The sequence below is a fragment of the Crocuta crocuta genome, unplaced genomic scaffold (genome assembly GCF_008692635.1).
Source record: "Crocuta crocuta isolate KB4526 unplaced genomic scaffold, BGI_CrCroc_1.0 scaffold25, whole genome shotgun sequence".
Classification (NCBI taxonomy): domain Eukaryota; kingdom Metazoa; phylum Chordata; class Mammalia; order Carnivora; family Hyaenidae; genus Crocuta; species Crocuta crocuta.
This window is the reverse complement of record NW_027532015.1, coordinates 11,850,234-11,860,917: the sequence shown is the minus strand read 5'-3', so window position 1 is coordinate 11,860,917 and position 10,684 is coordinate 11,850,234.

The window sequence follows — 10,684 nt, the reverse complement described above, 5'->3', positions numbered from 1 at the left end:
CAGATACTCAGGATGTTCAGTCTGGTTTTATACACCAAAATGACTCAGGAGGGCCTCAAGAGCTATCCAGCTTTATCATTTTGGTCTCGTGCTGCAAATGGACAGCGACTCTGAGACTAATGGAAGACACTTCCCTCAATTATTATGTTATGATTCATAGATTCCTGGTATAGAATATAATTGAGTATTTTGCCGTTAGAAGCTTCCTCTTTCAGTTATGGCTGGGCTAGAGTAAATAAACATGCTATTTATATCAACAAAGTAATAATTTAAGCAAATTAAATGTTAAAACCTATTAAAACTGTTAAAGAACTTGAGTTTCAGTATGGGTAAGTCTCAGCACAACAATTTAGTCTTCATTTGAGAGATTATTGAGTATGATGTGCAGACATTTTATGCTGCTTGTATAATTAATGTCCTTGGTAATTTACCACACCTTTCACTTTATTTGTGAGCATTGTAAAGGATTAACTGTAAAGAGATACTTGAAGAAGTTGACTTAATGGATCACCAAAGTAAGAAAGAGTGGTCCAAGGAGGGGTGGGGAATAGGAGAGCACGCAGAAGATCGCTATTGTAGCTACAGAGACATCTCTATTTCTGTCTCCTGGTTTGATCCCTCCGTCCTCCTCACCGTGCACTAACCTGGAATAGATCACTGTGCTTCTCTGTTAAAAATAATGTACGGACATTTAGATTGATGATTACTGCTGCATTCAAGGTTCTGTAAATAATGATAACATTACTGTCTGGCACATTATATAAGATCACCTAAATTATAAGTAGAAGATGTATCATGTCATGATCAAGTCTAATATATGTAATTTACAGGCTTAATTTTCACTGTCATAAGTGTCTGTTGAAGAGGGCAAGAGAAATCACTCTTACCCAGAAAAATATGGGAAGGAAGCCCATGTCTTTTTCTAAATCTGGAGTTTAAGAATTGTGCAATCGAAAGGAAAATCCCTCTCAAGGGGAAAAATGAAATCATTTACAATCACCCCCTCCCACTAGATTTCATCAAGCACATTTTGTGAACTTAGCATGTATTGGACACAATGCTGAGTATGCTGGGCTGGAGGAAGGAGGTGGAAAAAAAAAAGTGTTGGACATCTGCCTTGCTTTCACCAGCACCACCAGCTCATTGAGGAAAGTGTGACAGTCTGTCTTTTTGTTTTGGTTAGGGAGTATCCTGAAGTATTATTAAAAATTCTTGTATTTAATATTCCTTTTGTCCTCTGAGATTTATCCATTTTGTTGTTGTTTTTCACTAAAAGCCTACTTAGCTAATTTTACCCTTTCTTAGTTATAATTATTTATTTTTAAAATATTTCTTCCTCTCCCCAAACAGCTTTATCATTTCTTATGTATCTGTCTTCTCCTTTTTATATTTTTGTTGTTTTTCTTTACATAACAACTTTGAATTCCATCTACCAAGATTTTTCCCATCTGTTATAATTTTGTAAGTGAGTCTACAAACCTACCACCATCATTACCTCTTGGTGTATACAACTGAGTTATTTCCAGTTCATAGCTTCTCACACATCCAGAAAAGGCCATCCTTTCATTTTATTATATTCTTTAGTCCATTCCTCTATAGCTGTTCTTCCTTCACAAGTGATCATTCATCACTTAGTGTATTGGATTGAACTTTATGAAATTGATATTTATGTAGGTCAAAAACTGTCAAATATCAGCAAGTTCATGTGGTTCAACCAAATTTGTCTTTTCAATCCACATTTGTCATTCATTATATGTATATAATTGAAAAATACACAATGTTTTATGTATATGCATGTGTATCTCTTTCTTGATTTAATGAGTGGTGTCAACCTGAATTAAATACAGAGTCCATATAAATAGTCCATATAAACTCTTCCTGGGCTCTGTATTCTCTTCTACTGGTGTTCACTGCTACACAGTTGTCATGAGAGACAATAACTTTGCTTCTTCCCCTGGTATTGTTTTAGATGTCTATGGGTCTTTATAGTATTTTCAATTAATAGATTTTAGCTAATATTCAGCAATTGATCCTTTAGTCATCTCTTCTCTTAGTCTACTCTAGTATCCTATAGATTTCCCCAGTGTTAATTTCAGATCACAAGTTGCATTTTTATGTTGACTATTATAATTTTCATAGCCAAGATCTCTATTATGTTCTCTCATTGTCCCTTTGTGACTGAAATCTTGTTCTTGATTCATGGATGCAATATCTTATCTTACCTCTTTAAAAGTAATAATAGCTTTGTTTGTTTCTTTGTTTAGTTTTCTTCTCCTTTCAAATCTCTTTTTCCTCCAACTTGCTTCTCATCTCACTCATCCCTAATGCCTGGTCATATTTAGGAGTTACGTTTTGTCAAGATGATTGGAGGCTCTGTGTTCATGGTTGGAACTTGTCAACTGTGGGGTTTAGTGTCGCCTAAGCTGGCTGTCTTATCAGGCAGGCTGCAATATCAGTGTCTTAATGGCTCTCCTCTTTGGTCTTTCAGTTTTCTCAGAGACAAATCTAATTTCCAGCTGCAATGTTCTAAGGCTGGGCTATTAGCAACCCTCACTAAGTAATAAAGTGGAGAGAGGAATGGAGATCTCAAATTCAGTATGTAAACCTTGCATTAATTTCACTATTTGCAGCATGCCATTTCTTTTTTCCACAAGACTTGGTGCTTCCGAAGTCTGGGAATCTTTGTTTTACTATCTCTAGAGAGTAAGCTTCCAGTTCTGCTGTTGGGTGGGGTAAGGAGTTTTACACAGAACGAACGAGGGCCTATAGACATCTGCTTCATAAACAGTCTTAATCAGTCATCTTTTGTTTTTGTTTGGCTCCACCTTCACCCTCACTTTTAGGGATGCAGGTGTTGAAAACATCTGAGTGTAAGGGAGGTTTTGTGAGACAAATGAAAGTTTCTCGAATTTCTCTGCTACCAGTTTAGGATTCTCTTCCTTAGTTTGCTAAGTCATTTAATACTTATTCTTCTGTTTTTCATCATCTGAAGTTTTATTGCTATTCTTTCATCCTCTGTGCTCTTTGTCTTTATAGATTTATGCCTCAAAAGATCCCTTCGCCATTGTTTTATGGGGTTTATGGAGGAGATGGATAAAAGGCACACATCCAATCCCCCATCTTTAACTGGCATTCCCTGCTGTTATCTTTTATTATTTCCTTCTTGTTTCCTTGGTTTACTTGGTCACTCTTTTACCAGCACTTTGAGTAGTCACTTACCTCGTTTATTTAAATCTTTCTTGGTTTCCAATAAATGTATTTAAAATGAAAACTCTTCTCTCTGGAGTAAAATTTCTTTACTTCCAGAATTTGACCTATAAATTTTCATTGTTATTTAACTGTAAGTGTTTACAATTGTTCTTGTCTTTTTCTTCATATTACATTTACATTGCATTTCCTGGTGATATGTTCTCTAGTTTATAGTTATATGGAATTTTGAAAGTTGTCACTTGCTAATTTTTTTTTAATTTACTGAATTGTGATTAGATCAAAAGCTCTATATGATACTGGGTTTTTTTGGGAATTTATTACAGCCATTTTGTGGCCTTTTGCATGAGAGTTTTTGGGTAGTCTGTGAATATCTGGGGGAAAAATGTGTCCTGTCTGTTGAGTGAAAAGATTTCCAGATAGTTATACATCAAGTTTACTCATCCTCATCTTTTTTGCTCTCTACAACTCCATGGTCCTCCTTCATGGTTCTTCTATCCGCCCACAAATCTAAAAACCTCTCCTTTCATGTCTAGCATCTGCAGGATTACAGAAAGACCCAGTAACTGCTGGAAATTATAATAGCCCTCCATTCTGTGAGTTTTCCTGATCCTTCTTCCATTTTATTAATACAATGCAATTTTGGCTATTTGTATTTTTTCCATTTGGCTGTTTGCTACAGGAGGCCTCTGTTCTTTGTTTATTCTTTATATTGTCTATTCTTATGTTTTCAAAGTGCCCCCAGTTTCATCCAGAAGTAGTACCTTCGAGTTCATCTTACCAGTATTCTAGAATTAAATTTGATTAAGAGATCATCCTGTCCAGATGATTCTTACATTCTAAAATCAAATAAATAATTATAGAGAGGTAGCGGACTTTAAAGAGACTCACATCAAATATTTTAATTTTATAAGTAGAAAACCTGAGGCCTAGAGAAATTAAATAATTTCTATATTGGTTAATCCACAACTGGTTAATGTAAGTTCTTCTGGTTAGTTTAACTGGGCTAGTAACACTTTGCTCAACTTAAAATTGAGGATAAGAAATGTTTTCACAGACCTAATGATAAAATATGATTATATTTGAAAATACTTTAAACAATGAAAATATGTTTTAAAAATGTTTTTTATTTACTTTGAGAGAGAGAAAGAGAGTGGGGGCAGCAAAGAGAGAGAGAGAGAATCCCAATGAGGCTCCACACTACCAGTGCACAGCTTGATCGTACCAACTGTGAGATCATGACTGGAGCCAAAATCAAGTGTTGAAAACTTAACCCACTGAGCCACCCAGGTGCCCCAACAATGAAAGGAGTTTTTATTATAGTTCTGCTAAGTTTCACAAAAGCAGAATTCATCTGAATGCCTCATGCATATATCAACTATTATTGCTGTTAATATGTATCAGGCATATTGTGAGGGTTTCCGATTTCAGGAATGGTTATATATTCTAGCTCTCTCAGAGCTCCTGGTTTAGTAGAGAAGGAATAAACATAAGAGAGCAACACAATAGAACAGGGCAAGTACTTTAGGAGAAGAAAGCTACAGATCAGAGGTTTTTTTTAAGGGAGTGTCCATGTTACTCAGGAGGTCAAGGGAGGCTTCACAGAGGAGAGACTATTCTCTACCACTTCTGAGTCAACACTGAATCCCTTGCTCAAAATGACTATCTCTTCTTTATTACCTGATGAACATCCACAGGAAATTGTAAGGTTTTTGGTACTTCTACAGAACATTGTGAGAGTGGAGGTGTAGCAGAAAATGAGGTTTCAGTGTTAAACTGTGTTTGGTTTTTAGAGAGCCTATGGATCATAGATCTTGTAGAAAATGGGAAGCCATTGGAAGGAAATCTTTATGTGTGGTAGTGGTGATGTCTTAAGTACTTTGAGATATTCAAAAATAGACTGAGTACCTTTGTCTGATGGACGTTCACAGGAAGACATTTTATTATCCATGCACTATCATTTTGCTAATAAAGCTATAATTAGAGTATGCTGACAAGAATCCAGGTCAGGAAGAAAAGTGAGACAGTTGATGAAGAACCTGAGAAAAATTTAGGAGAGTCACTTAAATGTTCTACAGATTTATCAGCCTCTCAACTTTCTTTCAGATTTTCCTTTATGTGTCATTTCTTCTCTTGTCTCTCTACTTCCTACCTCCCTTTTTCTTTTTCTTTGCTCTGTCTTTCTCTCTGCCCATTATTTCCTTCCTTCTTCCTTCCTCCCTCCCTCCTTCCCTTTCCTTCCTTCTTTTCCTCCTTGATTCTTTTTAAATTTCTTTCCTCTTTTCTTCAACACAGAAACTCTTTCTATATTTTTGGTCCCTTCTAGCAGACCTTTTTGGATGATGATGGGGTTCTAGCAGCTCATATTCTGTATCATTACCTTTGCTTGCTGGTAAACCCTGGACTATCTGGGGCTTATTTCAGGCTGTGATAGAGTCAGTATTCTAAGCATCTAGACTCAGATTTTTTTTTTTTTTATATTCCAGTAGATTAGACCTAATTCATTCAATGGGAGGAGAAGTCAATTTTCAAACAATAAAATCATTATCAACCTGAATAATTGCTTTTCTCAATCACTAAACAAAGAAAATTCTATAAGCAGTAAAATCTTATAGAACCCATGGTGTCTCACGTTGGTTCCAAATCACTTGGACTTGTATTACATGTAGGTATCCAGAATGGCAACCTTTGGTTTATTCAGTTATTACTCCATATTCTTCTGTAGTTATATACAAGTGTTAGTGGTGACATGATATGATTATTAGTCTGAGTTTGTATCACATTTATATTGCTTTTTGTTTTGGATTCTTCCAAGTTTGCATTACAGTTCCTTTTTTAAAAATTATATTTGCGTCTTTTCTTTGAATTAATCATATATGTGTAACATAAAAGGGGCAGCAAATTTTGTTTTCCGCCAAAATAATATGAAATTATAGTATCATGCAGTTTTAAATTATGAATAAATGTGTTAATAATTTTCAATTTGCTTACTTTAATAACGTTAAGGCTATTCTATCTTCTTTTACAATGTGTAAAAAGCCCAGCAGTATGGCTTTGTGTATGTTTGTGTGTGTGTGTGTTTATGTGTGTGTGTATGGGGGGAATCTCAATAGTGATTTATAGATATTAAGTGGTTCGTCCAATCTGTGAGTAGGCAGAACCAGAGTTGGAACCCAGATCTCAGTACCCCTAATACAACTCTTCCTTCCTCACAGTGGGATTATGTCCTGATAAACCAATTATGGGTAGAAAATATCAGTTGAAAATGTACTGAATACACCTAACCTATGGAACATCATAGGTCAGCCTAGTCTACTTTAGACATGCTTAAAACATTGATATTAGACTACATTTGTGCAAATCATCTAACACAAAGGCTATTTCCTAATATAGCTCATGCAATTTGTCAAATACTATATTGAAAGTGAAAACCAGAATGGTTGTTTGGTTGTCAGTGTACTGGTTGTTTACCCTTGTAATGGAGTGGCTGACTGTGAGCTGAGCAGCATCACGAGGGAGTGTCACACCACATATCACTGGTTCTGGAGAAGATGAAAATTCAAAGTCTGGCTTCTACTGAATGCATCTATTTTTTGCCCTCTCCTGAGGTCAAAAATTCATAAGAAGAACCATGGTAAGTTGGGGATGTCTGTACACTGATCTTTCTTCTCTATTCTGCCTTTTATATAAATAACATACCCAATAGATTTCTAAAGTTTGAGTAAAATAATTCCAGCATGTGAATCTAGCCCAATATGAAAGTCGTGAAGGCACAGATCGAGGTGGTGACGACCATTAAAATTTTTGTAGTCACATGATAGGTCTTTTTGTGTCTGCCTGGGCATCAAGGTATAAATCATGGAATTTACAATAACAACTTATCAACACAGATTTTCAAACAAAATGACAAAATATTTTATTGGTTCAAATAATTTTTGGATAATTTATGGGGTTAGTTTATCCACCCACTTCTTTGAGGAATGAACTATAATAATGAAACTTATGTTCTTTATATCATAAAATGATGGAGATGGAATGGCTTGAGTGTTCATTTATTTTAGTCCCTTGGACTAGGATAGTACAAAACCTTTCCAAGTAGATGGATACCTACCCTGTTCTTGAGAAGACTTCATAATCTTAATTCAATTCCAATAGACAGATACTTAGTTATGCTCTTATATGGGGCGCCTGGGTGGCTCAGTCGGTTAAGTGTCTAACTTTGGCTCAGGTCATGATCTCACAGTTTGTGCCTTTGAACCCCATGTCAGGCTCTGTGCTGACAGCTCAGAACCTAGAGCTTGCTTCAGATTCTGTGTCTCTCCCTCTCTCTGTCCTTCCCATGCTCATGCTCTGTCTCTTTCTGTCTCTCAATAATAAATAAATGTTTTAAATAATCTTAAAAAAAGCTCTTTTAGAGATCAGTAAGAGATGGTCTCTGAATTCTCACAGAGTTTAAGATCTTGAGATGATCAATACTTATTATGATAATGGTCAAAAAATACATATTAAAATGTTCTAGAAAATCAGAGTGATAAGGATATCTGTAGCTGAGGCACATCAGGAAAGGCTTCCTGGTGGAGGCATTAAGATGAACATTGAACACTGGGTGGGAGGTCAAAGATGTCAGGTGAAGGGGACGAGGGGCAGAGCACATATATAGGGCAAAGGTCTGGAGTGCGTTACCCAATCAGGGAGGGGACATAGGTTACAGGTAAGGAGGTCCTGAGAGGTAAATCTTGCTCCTGAGAAGGGAGGGAACAGAGACAGAATTGAGACAAACTTAAGGTCAAACTGAGAGCTTATAGTTTATTCTATAGGACAATTCTGGACGATCAATGCATGCTTTTGTGCCAAAGAGTAATCAGATGAGAATAATACTTTAGAAAGATAATCTGGTGAGTTGTGTAACAGGGACTGAAAGGGGAATGTGAGTGGAAGGGGGGGGGCAGAGAGGAAACAGGTATGATGAGAGTGGTGATAGAAGGAAGTTGGAGGGAGGTGGTTGATGGCAAGAAACTCCCTGAATTTGGCCATTGATTTGAGGAAGGAGCAAAGGAGCCCAAGATAAAAAACAGAACAAAACAAAAAACAAAAAAAGGAAAGACAGACCCTCGCTCAGTGTTTCTGCTGGGGCGTGACTGGTAGCGGTGGTCTCTGCAAGAAGAACAAAAAAGTTTGAGGAGGAGCTTTGGAGGCAGGGGTGAGGGTGGTGGGTGGTGAGTAAAAGGTTGTTTAACATCTAAACTAAATGCCACATGTGTCAGCTTAAACCACTGGACAAATAAAAGATTTAACACCTGACCTTTTGTTCTTCATGCGGCCTACGGGCTGGTGCTGCCTTTTGCTCACAGTCTAGATGTTAAGAGCACGTCCTCATTGAAAACTCACTGGGCCCCTCTCGCAGTTGTCGCGATATTATAATTTCCCGCGCTGGAAACCACCAGCAACAGCGCCGCAGCAGTCACACGGACTGCAGTCACGACAACGGTGACAAGGACATCCAGCAAGGACAGGGATTTTGCAGTCTTCTGTCGCTCGGCATCGCCCGAGACGCTACTCATTATATTGTTTCCCGCTCGGTGACTCCATGCCAAACTCCGGCCTGCCCAGGGTCAGGGCTTGCTGGGGGTGCCGCTGCTCCATTGTGTGCGCTGCACTGGGATCAAAGCATTCTTTCCCCTTCCTCATCCACCTCTTCTCCTGCAGGGGGTCAGGCCGGCCACATTTGCACGTCTCAGTGCATAGCCCTTTTATACAAAGTTTTCTTTGTTAATCAGGAGAAGTAAATGCAAATCCTCTCTCTGGACAATGAACTGCTTTGAGAAGAAGGTGTGACAGTGATATAATGACCTGGTGAATTTTCAGGCAAGGAAAATCAAAATATCTTGGTTTTATTTTCCAGAGATTAGTATTTGAGAGGTGTGTGTGTGTGTATGTGTGTGTGTGTGTGTGTGTGTGTGTGCTTGTGGGTGTGGAGATGTGTGTCTTTTTGCCCCCATTTTTCCTCTGGCAAATAGAGTCTCTCTGTCATAGAGTTCTTGAAATCGCTCCTTGTCCATGTTCCCGTTTGAATTATCCTTCATATTTGAGCATCAGAGCCAGAAGATTTTGTTTTTGTTGAAACTGCGGGATATGTCATCTGTGAGCCTTCAGCCTGTTTGATGAGCCTTAATGCCTCACCTTAGTGTGTCCCTCTGGCAGTACCTGGCCAGGGTGAGGAGGGGCACACGGGCCACCTCCCTGTCATTAGTCATGAAACCAGATTGAACTGAGACATAAGCACTCACCTCCATCATGTTTCTCTGCAAGATATTAATAAAAACGCAGTGGCCGTTCGCTCTATTTTTCACTTTTACCTGTCACTGTTTCTTGCACCAATCAAGCAAACAGTTGGTAATCACTTAATTGAAGTGCAGGTAAGTTTGGAAGTGGTGTTTCGAACAACCCAGCAATCTTTGGGTATAGCTTACCCTTGAAGATCCTCTGGGGTGACATAGCAGGTAGTTATTAAACATCTAAGGAAAAAGAAAATGAAGAGGTCTGTGTTGTGTTTTATTTAATATTCTTTTTCTTTTGTTAGGAGAGTAGAATCAAGACGATGGTCGCTTTATTTGACCTCCTCTCCATGGGAATAGTAACGATAATGGGTTTAATTAACTATGTGGTATTGACGTAATTAGTTATCCTGGTGATTATACTTCTTTAATAAAAGCACTTCATTTGAGATGTATTCGTGTTCTGCAGTGGCAGAGCCAAGCACCTATATTTCATAACTGTCTAGACATTGGAACCATGTGCATATTTTACCAACAACCCTTGAGAGAGGTTATCTTACATGGCTTAAGGTAATTGGGAACTAATGATTTTGCCCCCTGGTTTCAGACTCACTCTGGGCAGAGAGCAGGGAAACGGGGCGGGGGAGGGGCATCGGCTCATTTTGTGTCAACTGAATCAAGGAGGGGGAAGGGCTGGGTTTTGGAAACCATATGCTCTTAGGAACTGTTTCTCTTTAAGCTAGCAATCAGAGAGACAGTAACACCAGAGGGAATTGGGGTGTTCATCTATGGGAGGACTGTATAAATACATTGAAATAAATGTACACAGTGTATAGAGACATAAGCTCATATTAACAGGAATCCTGGCTACACACATGTCTATTAAGCAACACGCGGTCCAATTCGGTATTAAAAGTAGATCGCTGCTTACATTTGGTCAGCAGGTGACTGGCAATGTCCCTTTCACACGGCGCAGGGGACAATGAAGTCAGACTGTATGGAAAAAATTAGGGCAAATATAAAAGAAGAAACATATAATGCAAAAATTTCCATATGAACATGTCAATAATAATATCACAAGAAACCCCAAAGAAAAAGAGAACAAAAGCAAAAAGATTATCTAGCTGTGTCTGGACTCGTCCACAATAAAAAATTGTGTCCGAATCCCCTTAGCCTCCTTACTATTCAAACTTGGGAAACGG